This window comes from Siphateles boraxobius, unplaced genomic scaffold (genome assembly GCF_051911475.1).
Source record: "Siphateles boraxobius isolate OS27281-9 unplaced genomic scaffold, OSU_SipBor_1 3, whole genome shotgun sequence".
In the NCBI taxonomy this organism is placed as follows: domain Eukaryota; kingdom Metazoa; phylum Chordata; class Actinopteri; order Cypriniformes; family Leuciscidae; genus Siphateles; species Siphateles boraxobius.
Window position 1 is genome coordinate 12394462 of NW_027508919.1, and position 13684 is coordinate 12408145.

The 13684-nt window shown below is 43.7% G+C and overlaps 1 long non-coding RNA gene across 1 annotated transcript; it reads right to left on the reverse strand.

Annotated features, from left to right (window-relative positions):
- Positions 1-9781: 9781 nt before the first annotated feature.
- Positions 9782-13205, reverse strand: LOC143757114 (uncharacterized). Its single transcript, XR_013210410.1, has 3 exons — positions 13133-13205; positions 12183-12287; positions 9782-10281 (listed from the first exon to the last, which is right to left on the reverse strand). It is a non-coding gene; the product is annotated as an uncharacterized LOC143757114 (long non-coding RNA).
- Between the last annotated feature and the right edge of the window lie 479 nt (positions 13206-13684).

The following is a 13684-nucleotide window of genomic DNA, read 5'->3' on the forward strand; positions in this document are numbered from 1 at the left end:
GCTGTGAGATCCATCTGCGATCCCCACGATAAGCGCCGCCGCTCTGCCTCGGCAGAAGCGGGACCCGAACCGCGGGGAGCGCGCACCGAACCGCTCTCCTCAAAGAGCGATCGGCGGGAGCGGAGCGTCCTTAACGGCAAACGCTCGCAATGCTCACAGTCTGCTCCCTCGAGAGCAAACTGGGCATGCTGAACTCCCAAACAAACAACACAAAGATCATGTGTATCCCCGCTCGTTAAATAACGCGAGCAGGGAGGAACACACTTTCTAAACTGCTGTTCGTCCGCCATAATCTCTCAATATATATATATATAGGGATAAATTGTTTGTGTGGTGCAGGGTATGTAAGACAGACAATATCACACAGGGACAGATTCACATGTAGCGCGACTGAAAGCACAGAAGCTAATGCGCTTGTGTTTTTGGGGTGCTTTATAGTTTCCTGGTCGATGACGTCACCCGCCTATGACGTTTCATCTCTCCATTGGGCTGATTCCATACGTGCTTCATGACGCACAACGCAGGGGCGTTCCCGCAGCGTTTGACGCAGCTCGAAGTTCCCTTGAAAGGGAACAGACCGCTAGACAGCGGGGATCCATTCCATCTACTTGAAAGACTTGTGTTTTTTTGCTTATCTTGCTACTGCTTTCCGGGGATGTTCAACTATATCCGGGACCATTTTACCCAGGAATACAGCAGGACTCTGGAGCTGAGCCGATCACTTGGCAAAAACCATAGTGGCGTCTCACAACGAGGTGAGTGCCTGGAGATTTCCTGTAGATCTACCTGCCCCCCCAAACAATGAAGTGAGTTTAATTAACAACGTACACAATGCTCCAAGGTATGACATCTCTACACTGCTTTCAAGTGATTTTACAAGATCAAACACGGCATCAATGTATAATGCAAACGCTTCCTCGTGTCGAAATCCTGCAATAAGAAAGCAGACACTATGTAGGATCTTTCAGACTGCTAATCATGCGAAGGTCCTATGGGATCCGAAAGTGAAACCGAGAGGACTTTTTGGTGAACATTTGAATACCAGAAGGATTGTTGCAAAGAGCGATCAGTTGTCTCATTTATTATCCAACTCAAATTTGGACTTCCTTTGTATCTCTGAAACGTGGTTGCAATATTCATAATCTTCTAGTGTATTTATCATGCCTGGATATCAATGTTTTAGACGGGATATCTCTTTGGGAAGGGGAGGGTGAGTGTTAATATGTTAAAGACAGCATCAAGTGTGAACGTCTCATGTTTAACTCAGTTAATGATTTCGAATTTGTGGGGTTGAAAATTATTCTATCTCCTCAAATGTCATTCGTTGTTTTATGTGTATATAGACCCCTTTCTGCAAACAATAGGCCTACATTCTATGATCAACTTACAGGAATTTAAAAAAGGTAATCATAACAAAGAAATAATTCTAATGGGTGATTTTAATTTGAATTGGGAAGAAACATTAACGAGGAAAAAAATTGAAAACTATTCTAGATATTCCATCCAAATCAGTTAATTAAAGGGCCAACCAGAATTACTAAATCTTCAAAGACGGTTAGATTTAGTATTTACAAATAAACCTGAAAGGATAATCAAGAGTTATAATTTGATCCCTGGGTTATCTGATCATAAATTAACTTTAGTTGCACGGAAATTAAGGAAAAACAGATTTAAATATATTATAGTAACTTCTACCAATGTTTTTCATTGTATACCTAAAGGAAAATTAGTAGCATAATAGCTGATCTAAAGTGAATGATATCTGATCTTCCAAGGATATAGATTATGGTTGTAATACATTTTATAATAGAATAAATTCTGTAAGAGATACATTTACTGTTAGTGTTCAGAAAAGATTCGAGCATAAAAATAATTTACCATGGTTCAATGAGAATTTATGGAAGCTGATGAAGAATAGGGGTTCAGCATTAAAGAAAGCTATTAAGTCTGGAAGAGACACTGATAGTCTCTGTTATAAAGGTCTGCGAAACAAAGTTAATCGAGAGCTGAGAGTAGCCAAATGCAGTTATTATCTTCATCTAATGAATGAGGCAAAAGGCAATAGTAAGCTAATTTGGAAAAACATAAATAATCTTTTACAGAAGGAACCAAATTTTATAGAAGATGTTAAGCTTAAAGTTCAGGGAAAGCAAACTGAAGATGATTGTGCCTTTGCTACTACTTTTAATAGTTTTTTATTAACTCAGTTAAAGAATTAGGGGAACATTTTTGGAGAAGGGAAATAAATATTAGTCCGATAAATGATGTAGGTAAAGGTTTTAATCTAACCAAGACAAATGAAACGCAAGTCAACACAGTTATTAGCTTGTTGAAAAATTCTAAATGTAGAGATGCTCATCAATTGTTTGTTAAAACTTACAAACATATTTTAACCCCTGTCATCACTCATTTAACTAACTTGTCATTTGAATCTAGTGTTTTTTTCCTACTGCGTGGAAACAAGCTATTGTTACTCTTATTTTTAAATCTGGAGATCATTATTAAGCTAGTAATTACAGACCCAAACATACTGCCAGTATTCTGTTATTTTTACTGTTATCTTTACACATGCAAGAACAGCAAAGTTAGCAGCTGAGAAGTTGAAACCTGCTACTGAAAGGATTACACAGTGGCTGGAACAATCACGTCTTAGCTTGAACATTAGTAAAACAAAAGTATTTTTTTTCCCTCAAAAACAAATGTTAAATCTCCTGATGTTGATATGTTTATTAGTGGTGAAAAGATAATAGATAATAGTTATGAGTTCAATATTAATGGACTCAAATCTCAGTTTTAAAAAGTATGTAAAGAAAATGGTGAGGAATATTAAATATAACTTGGCAAAATTTAGACAAACTAGACAATGTCTCTCTGTTGATGTAAGACCTTTATGCATACTACAATCCTTTCTCACATGTCTTACTGTCTGACATGTTGGTGTCAAGCTGGTAACACTGATTAAACCCTTAAAATCCCTATATAAACAGACATTAAAAACATAAAAAACAAACCATTTTCATTATTGTAAGATAATATAATTTTAGACTTTTTTCAAGTTTGTGTATGGTTTATAAAATCCCTTATTAAATGGCTAGGCTCCTTCTGTATTATGTGACTTTATTCATTTTCACTCTGAAAACTCTGTGAGATCAACCAGATTATCATCCATGAGTAATTGTCTGGTTCCCTTTCATCGTTCTGCATTTGAACGATCGTCTTTCGCAGTGAAAGCTACTAATCAGTGGAATGTCCTACCAGAGGATATAAAAGGGTGTAAAGCTCTTGGTCTGTTTTAATTGAAGTTAACATCTTTTTTTAAATCGAACCAATACTGTAAACATTAAGATTGTTGCAGTTTAATTGATTTATTTACTTATTATTATATTATTTAATTTTTTGGGCCCTGATAGTATGCGTGTATGTATATTTTTCTTATATGTGAACACATAGTCATTGTCTGTGTAATTGTATGTTAGTGTTGAGCTGCCTGGGGACTACGGATGAAAATTAGTCTTTGGCTAAATCCGGTACAATGCATGAAATGGAAACATTTATGTTAACTATTGTGCATGGTCCCTGTATAAATAAATAAAAAGTAAATAAATACATAAAAATAAAAATCACAAAACTAAATGAGGGAGAATGAGGTATCTCATATGGATTTACAGCTGATATGTTTCTGTTTTGAATAAGACATCACTGTAATTGCACCAGCAGAACTCAGGGGAACGTCTCAGGTTACGACTGTAACCTATGTTCCCTGAGAACAGGGAACGAGACAATACGTCAACGACGTTATGGGGAACGCCTCAGGCGTGACAGGTGTCTGAAATCACTATCAAATCACGTCAATCATATTGACCGGCGACACCCCGTGAATCATTAGCGTGAATGATTAACGTGCGACCTGGAAGTATAAAAGGGCGCCTTGCAAACATGACAAATCACCTTATCGTCTGAAGGGACTGTACGGTAGGCAAGCCCCGAGGCATGGCAGGGAGACGTATTGTCTCGTTCCCTGTTCTCAGGGAACATAGGTTACAGTCGTAACCTGAGACGTTCCCTTTCGAAGGGAACTCAACAATACGTCAACGACGTTATGGGGAACGATATACCAACGCTGCCATGCTAAGGGGAGTGCATACCAAGTGGCAGTGACAACTGTCAGAACCAGCAACTTCAAATGAAACGCTAGAACCACTCACCCTCAGGTCACACTGGGCTGTCAGTGACAGCATTCCCTACGGTCATAGCCCAAGCTACAGCCTCACAGAAAAACCTTCATAAACATGGTTAAATGAAAGGTCTACCTGGGCCGGCTCCGGGCCTGGAACCTCAGCTTCCAATTAGAAGGGGTCCCTTCTAGGGAATGTGGCTAGGGAACCCAAGGGAACCCCAGCCAGTCACTATTCAGGGGAACGTACTCACCCCGAAATGCCACCAGGACGGCCTGACCTGGCGCCAGTACATAGACACTTAGTCTGGCCAAAACCTGTCTGTCTGAAGACAGAGCCTCTGGACAAATGCCTTAAGTAAGGCATCCAACCCGAGGGACTGCGAAGCTGGCAGAGAACCACTCGGCCCGGATCTCAGAGACGGGATATCCCGGAGAGTATGACTCAGCATAGTGCTTTTCAACCCTTGCTAGCGAGGGGAGTTCTCTACTCGATCCATGGATCAACCCAGTGTCTGTGTTTCAAAACACTGAGGAGGCCTGTGAAGGCCTAAGGGCTGATCTAACTGGGAGGCCTCACGAGAGGCCTACGACCGTCTGACCAGACTCAGGAAGCCGCATGCTCATAGAGACCCTCGGTGAGGGGAGCACAAGGTCTGCCTGGTAGGCAAACCAGGCTGTAGGCAGAAAAGGTTCCGGGAGGGAACCAATAGCAGAGAATGAACACTTTAGCGAGCCAGGGCGCAAGCTCGCCTTCAGCAGCTGCCTATTAAGGCTAGCTGAAACTGATAGCAAGTGACCACTAGCTTCATAAACCCAGCACCACTAGGGAACGTTACAGGGAGGCCCGGAGAGGCCTACTACCTGATAGCCAACGTAAGTGGGAATTCACCTTCAGGGAGGCCCGTGAGGCCTACTACCTGATAACCACAGTATGTGGGGTGCTCACCTTCAGGGAGGCCCAGAGAGGCCTACTACCTGATAACCACAGTATGTGAGATGCTCACCTTCAGAGAGGCCAAGAGAGGCCTACTACCTGATAACCACAGTACGTGGGAACTCACCTTCAGGGAGGCCCGGTGAGGCCTGCTACCTTACAACCACAGTATGTGGGGAGCTCACCTTCAGGGAGGCCTGGTGAGGCCTACTACCTGGTAACCACTATCTGTGGGAACTCACCTTCAGGGAGGCCTGGTGAGGCCTACTACCTGACCGTTCTCATTCAAGGAGGCCTGGAGGAGCCTACTACCTGATAATCACAGCATGTGGGAACTCGCCTTCAGGGAGGCCTGGTGAGGCCTACTACCTGACAGCCACATTATTTGGGAGCTCACATTCAGGGAGGCCCAGAGAGGCCTACTACCTGATAACCACAGTATGTGAGATGCTCACCTTCAGAGAGGCCAAGAGAGGCCTACTACCTGATAACCACAGTACGTGGGAACTCACCTTAAGGGAGGCCCGGTGAGGCCTGCTACCTTACAACCACAGTATGTGGGGAGCTCACCTTCAGGGAGGCCTGGTGAGGCCTACTACCTGGTAACCACTATCTGTGGGAACTCGCCTTCAGGGAGGCCTGGTGAGGCCTACTACCTGACCGTTCTCATTCAAGGAGGCCTGGAGGAGCCTACTACCTGATAATCACAGCATGTGGGAACTCACCTTCAGGGAGGCCTGGTGAGGCCTACTACCTGACAGCCACAATATTTGGGAGCTCACATTCAGGGAGGCCCAGAGAGGCCTACTACCTGATAGCCAACGTAAGTGGGAATTCGCCTTCAGGGTGGCCGGGTGAGGCCTACTAACTGATAACCATCTTAAGTGGGAATTCACCTTCAGGGAGGCCTGAGTGGCCTACTACCTGATAACCACTGGTAGCTTTGAGCCCTGAGTCAGGGTGATAGTATAAGTTGGCCTGCTAAGGCCAGTCAGCTGGGGACTCGCCTATCAGGGAGGCCTGGTCGGGCCTACTAGCTAATAGCAAGTCATATTCTGCCATAAAGTACACTGTTGGAAACCATACTACACAGCATAATTTACTAATGGGCTTCCAGTAGCGCTATAAGGTATGTCCCACAATGTTGGAACTCACCTCCGAGGAGGCCTGTTTAAGGCCTACTACCCATCAGTGAGTCAACTGCCCGAACCACCAAGGCCAACCACGTAAAGTGAGCTGGCCTACAGTGCCCTCTAGGGGGCTGTCCAATCAAGGAGGCCTGCTGAGGCCTACTACCTAATGGCGCAGCCTTCGTTGGCAGAAAAACTGTTTACACAGCGCCTACAGCATCCTGGTGCCTAATCACATTGCCCATGGCAGTGTACTCCGCAAGAAAGCTAGCACCCTTAAAACAAGGGGAGTACAACATACGCCACTCTGCCTCAACGGAGGCCCCAGTTAGTCAGGGGCCTACCATCTATGCATGGGCGTCAGCTCAGGGCAATGCTCTGGCTTCAGGGGAGCGTACTTCGACCAAAGAAGAAGTGAAGCTTACTTCATACTCGACCCGAGCCATAGTGGTGCGAGGTAGGATAAAACAGACCTGGGAGTGAAGTGCTCAGACCTACCCTGTATCACAGGGGAATACTCACACCTCACCCTGAGGTTACCAGGGTGCGGGCCTGCCAGCGGCTCTAGGGGTGACAGAAATGTATCTGTGCCCAACCTAGGGGAGTGGGGCTTGAATGAAAGCCAACCACCTACAACCTAGCGCTCGAGCAGTAGCTCAGCGAGGTGAGTGAAGCCTAAACTGGCGGCCTAAATCCGTAGGCCAGTTCTGCATGGCAGGGTCGGGCAGGAAACCCAGTCTTCCTCGTGAAGCGAAAGACGGCCTAACCCTGCTCAATAAAGACATATATACCACGGAGGCCTGTTTGAGGCCTACCATGTCCTTACAAACCATCCTCTGCACCACGCTGCATTACTCTAGTCACCCCAGAATGCAGAGAAGGGGGCGGGCCTTGGCCTAACGACTCCCACGGGAGGAGGCTGTTTATACAGGGATGCTAGAAACCAACATTCACAAAGTGAAGGGTCAGAGGAAATCTGACCCGGTTTCTTACCTGATCAGAAATGCTAATTTTTTTTAGCAGAGCGCCTCTATTATCCCTGGCACAGCCTAGGCCAGCTACAGAGGTGGCCCTGGTGAGGGCCAGCCTGCAAGCATAGATCAATCTGAGGGCTCGGAGGAGCCACAGCCTTACTAAAGAATATAGTCTGTATTATTCCATACAAAGGGCTGCAGAATCGCTCAGCCTAATGAAACCCAAACAGAGCTCAAGGGGCGAAATACTCAGGAAGAAGTCAACGGACCCGTGGGCCGGACATAAGATCTATCTGAAGCTCTAGCGTCAGTCAACACTCTAAGTAAAAAATTCTAAGAGAGAGACCAACTACTCTACCCTGAGGTGGCTAACAGCCCGAAGGCTAACATAGTTATCGTTCTGGCCACCTAACGGGGAACTTCAGGGCCCTAATGATCCAGGAAACTTCTCTTACCTTATTACCATGACATGACCCCATAGCTCTATACAGGGAACAAGGTCTGTAGAGAGATACATCTCGGAATATTAATTCACAAAAAATGACTCTTAAAAGACCAGTCAGCTCACCTGCGGCGTGCGGAGTGAAGACTTGCCAGATAGTTCTTTATGACCCTGGGGTCCACCACTTTACATGCCTGAAAGAGGCGTTTCTACTAGCCAAGCCTAGGCGGGCCATTGGAACATCGTTCTTATCATAGGCCCAGCCCCAGGCCTGATGTAATGAACGTCTGGGGAGTCAGAAGAGAGGAGAGGGCTGGATTTCTTTTTAATGAAGCCCTCCGGGGAGATTATCCATCAGCGACACTGTGTGCGCTTGTGCTGGATAACCTCCCTCAGATCCCTCTTCTTGCGGGAGTCACGCCTCTTCTGCGCCCTGTTCCTCCACGGAGGGGGCGCACGAGAGGCGACACTGGCTCTCTGGCCCTGTCTACGGTCCTCGGACCGTGAAGGGCCAGGCCCTCCCGCCTGCCTGGGTGTGGAACCGGATCTCAGCGGTATGCAGGATCCTGCAGCAGGTCGGCCTGGTATGCCTGCAGCACCGCCATAGTGTGCAGGGAAGCACCAGCCTGAACCGCTGTCGTGTATGCTCTGCCATTCAAACGTGCTGTTGACTTTAGCGGTTTGGATGGCAGGGTTGGAGCTCTCAGTGTCGACGCCTGCCCAGACACGAGATAGTTCGCAAACGACTCGTCAAATGGGCGGCATCGACACATACCCATGCTCTGCGATACCCTCAACATCAGCGAAATTAACCCGCTGATGTCGGTGAATACGGGCAGAGTATGGGCTCTTCCATGCCCTCTCGATCTCTGTGTGAAGATCAGGAAGGAATGGAAGGCTCACCTGAGCTGGTGGTGTATGGCAGGGGAGAACCAATCGCCAAGCCTACCGCGAGCGATCTCTCCTCTAGCGCGTCGCCATGGCAGCTACAGCCTGTCGGCGGCGCGCTCCACAACATCCACCAGGTCTGCATACACGGGGCAGGGTGGCTGAGAGGGTTCAGGATCTACCTGATTATAAACCTCCTCAGCCATCTCCTGCTCGTCCTGAAGAGCAGCAACTGCAGGAAACCATTGGTGCCTGCAGTTCGCCCTCGTCAGCCGTCGAATCATTTGAGAGGTTTACAGGACTCTCAAGATGATCGATGAGCTCTATCTGGAAGCCCATGATGCAAGTCGCCGCTCTGCCTCGGCACGAGCGGGACCACGCGGACCAGACGTTGAACCCCCTTCACTCGAGAAGAGGGCCAGACGAGAGCGGAGCGTTTTAAGAGAAAAACGCTCACAGTTCACACAGAGGATTCCCTCGAGAACCGCTCGTGCGCGCTCTTCTCTCAGGCAGGAAAAAAACACACTCGTGTGCTGTACATTTCATTTTCTTACCGTTTCATTGAGTAGCGTTTTCAAACAGACAGTCCCTGAAGACGATGAGATGATTTGTCATGTTTGCAAGGCGCCCTTTTATACTTCCAGGTCGCACGTTAATCATTCACACTAATGATTCACGGGCTGTCGCCGGTCAATATGATTGACGTGATTTGATAGTGATTTCAGACACCTGTCACGCCTGAGGCGTTCCCCATAACGTCGTTGACGTATTGTTGAGTTCCCTTCGAAAGAGAACAGATCATACAATGGAATGTTTCACAAATGTTCTCACAGTATTCAATTGATTTATATATATACCTTTTGAGTCAATTTGGTTAAAAATTGGGACAACCTCTTTTGCAGAGCAGGAACAGCACAAGGACCAACACGCTTATTCCCGAACACAATAACAACTTATTTATTTACTTATATATTTATATTAAAAAAAATGTTTGGTTTAATTCTATCTATAGTTTCTTTCTGTGACTGTGCCAAGTTCCTCAACACTTAATAGCCCGGTTTCACAGACAAGGCCTGTGAAACCAAGCCAATACTAGCTATTTTTAATACATAACTTATTTCAATAAAAGCACCCAAATAATTTTTTTTATTTCAGTCAATTTTTAATGTAAAAACTAAAATTAAGGTTACTGATGGCAAAGCTTAGATAACCTAAATTTGTTTTGAATGACTGTAATGCTTCTCTTCAAACATAACACTGCATACATACACCAGGATGCTGCTTGCTTCCTCTATGATAAAGAACATTGCTCCATCGCTGCTGTTTGTGATCTTCGGTCAGCGTGAGTCAACAGTAATGTTTTGGAGACTGGTAGTTTCCTCCACAGTAAGTCATCCAAACAACACTTCAGTGCACTTCTAATGGTAGACTGATAAATCATCGGTAAACACCAATGTTATCAAGCGCAAGGGCCGCCAGCAGCAGTTTTTACATGGGGTTCTTTGTGTCTTGTCTGATTCTATGACATGCCTTTGAACTGATCTTTGCAGGACGCCCACTCTTAGGGAAAGTAGCAGCAGTTCTGTATTTCTATCTGCCTGGCTGTGTGGCCATATGGAGGCTCAAGTCTTTAGAAATCCTTTTGTAATCCTTTCTCATCTTATGAGCCTCAAATACTCCTGTTCTGAAGACCTTTGAATTCTCTTTTGATGGGGCCATATTGCACTTGAACAATTCTGTGAAGAACAGGTAAGCAAAACTGTTTTTTTTTCTCTCTCCATATGACAGATCAAAACCCACTCAGTCTGATTAGAACATCTCACTCCAATTACCCCTTTTGAAGAGGTCATATTTAAACACTTTGTATTAGTGACACTGGCTGTTTTAACCATATGTTCAGTAAATATGCAGAAATGTCAATTATGTTGTGCTTTATAATTATAATTACAATGTAAAGAAAGAAAGATCACATTCTGAGAGCCAATTTTTGCCTTTGTCTTGGTGCTAAATAGCCTGGCAAGCCAGACCTATCAAAATGTTAGGTCTGGGAACTCACAATTGGCATACCTCAATCCGAGGTATAAACAGTTCTCTTTCAAATTCCCTCTGCACGCAATAGGACAGCGCTACAACCAACCAGAGCAATGAACGTTTGTGGCTGAGTGAGTCCCATGCGTTTTTTCACCAGCAGAGCTAGTTGATAGGCCTATATTAAACTTTTGCCGTATCCGGTCGTCAAAACTCCGAAAACATCTTCCTTTTTTTAAGAATGACTTCAGTGACGTTCTCTTAACTCCAAGTCATCCAGAGTCGCGACCAAAGCCGATTCGAAAGACCGCGGTTCGCCAGCAGCATCTTCTTTGTTTTCAAGTAGCAGATCACCTACGGAAATCACACGGAACCGTCACAACTCTGCCGTCATTATGTTAAGCCCGCGCACCAACTCTATACACGATGTGATTGGCCTGACCAGAGTTTGGTTTTTCCAGCTCGAATGCCAACGAAGAGTTGCTAGACCACACTTTGCTGCAAATATTTTTTGCTGCCGCTAGGGTGCGTCTAAATTTCTAGGCTAGGTGCTTTGACTTTAGAAAACACGGCAAATTGAAATGCTATGAATCTTAAAACCAAGACCTATAATAAAAATGTAGCTGAATGCTATCACAGCCTATTTAATCAGTATAACCTACACAACAACATCAATCCTGGAGACACATAACTGCGTTCACTAAGGCAAAGCAATCTGACCAAGTTTCTCCTAAATATAGTTACTTCACTGTAAATCTTGTCTAACAAAACTAATGCAGCTGCCTTGAGCTCTACGGTGGGGAAAAATACAGAAGCAATGAATATATCATTAAAGGAATCTGTTTATCTGCTCTGTACCTTATACCTGTGAGACTTGGGTTCAGAAATAATAAACAATTTTCCTGGTTGTGAATCTACATATTTCCTTTGATTTCCAGTGATACAGCATAAACAAATAAAAAAGTTATTATGTTGGGTCTATCAAAACACGTACAAATTATATTTTTTTACAGAGTTGTGAGAAAATATATCTTTGAAAGACCTCACCCACACCTTGTATGGAAAGGAACAGTTGAAATGAATAATTGAGAGAGGGGTCTACAACCTGCATTATTGAATACCTTGGTTTTAGTATGTTATTTACGCAGAAAGCCACAGGATAAATTCCACAAGCATGAGCAATATCAAGATATAGCTAGCCCTTGTTTATTTTTTGAAGCGATGAATAATTTCTTGCCTTACGCTTTGTGACGGGGGATGGAAATATTTATGTCAAAAAGTGTCCTCCAAGGCATTCATTTTCATAATCACTTCAACATGTCTATTTGTGCATACAAAAATTCAATAAGTAAAATAAGTCAAACCACCTTGCTTACTCATTCAGCGGCTCAGTTAATATGTTTTGTTTCTTTCCCCCCACACACATGAAAAGATTCATTTATCATGATATATAAGTCTGTCACTCCAACTAAATGATGTTTGTTATTAATCATTTTCACAAAATCTTTCTAAAAGGGAAAACTTAACACAATCTCTTTTCCAAGTAAACCACAACTGAAACAAATCATTCATTTGAATTCAATTGAATCCTTCCTGTAATTTCTCTTACCATATACCGGATGCGTGAGGACGTGGGAATCTGTCACGCAAGGTGACATCTCAAATCTCCAACCAATTCCATTCTATGTTGCCTGGCACTATGGCTGCATTTACACTGGCACAAAAAAGATAAGATTTTTTTCTCACATCTGGAACAGATCGGATTTTGTTGTACACGTTTAAAAACAAAAATCTTCATGAGATACGATTTTTTCACATCCAATCTGAGCCAATTCCAAATGTGGTTTTAAATCAGATACCGGTACATATCCAATATCTATGATTTTTTTTTTTAAATGTAATCTTACAGAACTACTTTCTTTCACTTCAGAATTCTAGATCTGATGAGCCATAGATAAAATAAACTAAAAAATATATTTTTTTTCTGTATACTGTATATCCGTTCGGTCAGATTTTGCGCTGCAAAACATCCATGACAGCTGTTATTTTGTCCAAGCAGGCAAATAATCATAGCCACCCGACATGAATTATATAAAAAAAATTAATAGCACGGCCATTTAAAACCAGAGGGTCTACCATGTGCATAGTAATGTGATCACCAATCATTTTGGGCGGGAATTAATGTAAACACAGATATCGGATACCAGTCATGTCTAAAGTGAATGTAAACAGATTGGCCAAAAAAATCGGATATGGTCAAAAGATCGGATCTGTGCATTAAGACTTGAAGTGTAAACTATAAAAACTATTAAAGATAAAAGGGAAATCCTGATTACGGAACTGCTTCCCAAACGGCCACCCACGCATTCACCTCAGTGAAAGAAAAAATATGGAAACTAATCGGCAAGGACTAAACAGACTGCCAGGCACATTGTGCTCATCCTAATGCTTAAAAAAAGCTGGCATAATGCTGATATAAGGCAGGAAAAACTAGAGTATTTTACACAGTACTGGATGTAAGTAAGGGTGGTACAAACTCTATATTATGACCGAACTCACGCTGTGGATCGCAAACATCCGTAATTCTCACAGCCGTGCGTTTCTCACCACTCTGAAGGACAAACGCAGTCATCTCAGATTGATTGTAATTAGTATGGCCCAACAGCTTAACGAGAATGCAGGAGTGCAGCAGAGCTGAGCTCAGGGACCTGTCTGGAAGCGAGGCTGTTGATATTTAAGGCTAATTTGTTAATGAAAATTCCTAGTAATATCTGAAATAAAACCACTGTAGAATATTGTGCATGACATGAAATAAGACAGTCTTTGGCTGTGCTCTCACACAACTCAGAGGTAGTGTTAGCATAATTCGTCCTGCTGCAATCTTAATGCTTTTCTCCGCTTGAATAATGGCTTTGAGGTTATCATGGCATCTTGTGTGCACAAAGATATTAGAGGTACGCTATTAAAAATGAGATCGAAAGTCTCTGTAATCTAAGGCAAATATAAAGGCAGAAGGACTAAGAATCAAGTGCTCAAATCGCTCCAACTGAATCAGCCGGTGTAACAATGAGAAGACACAAAGGCCCCAGTAAATGCACAAGCCATTGAAAT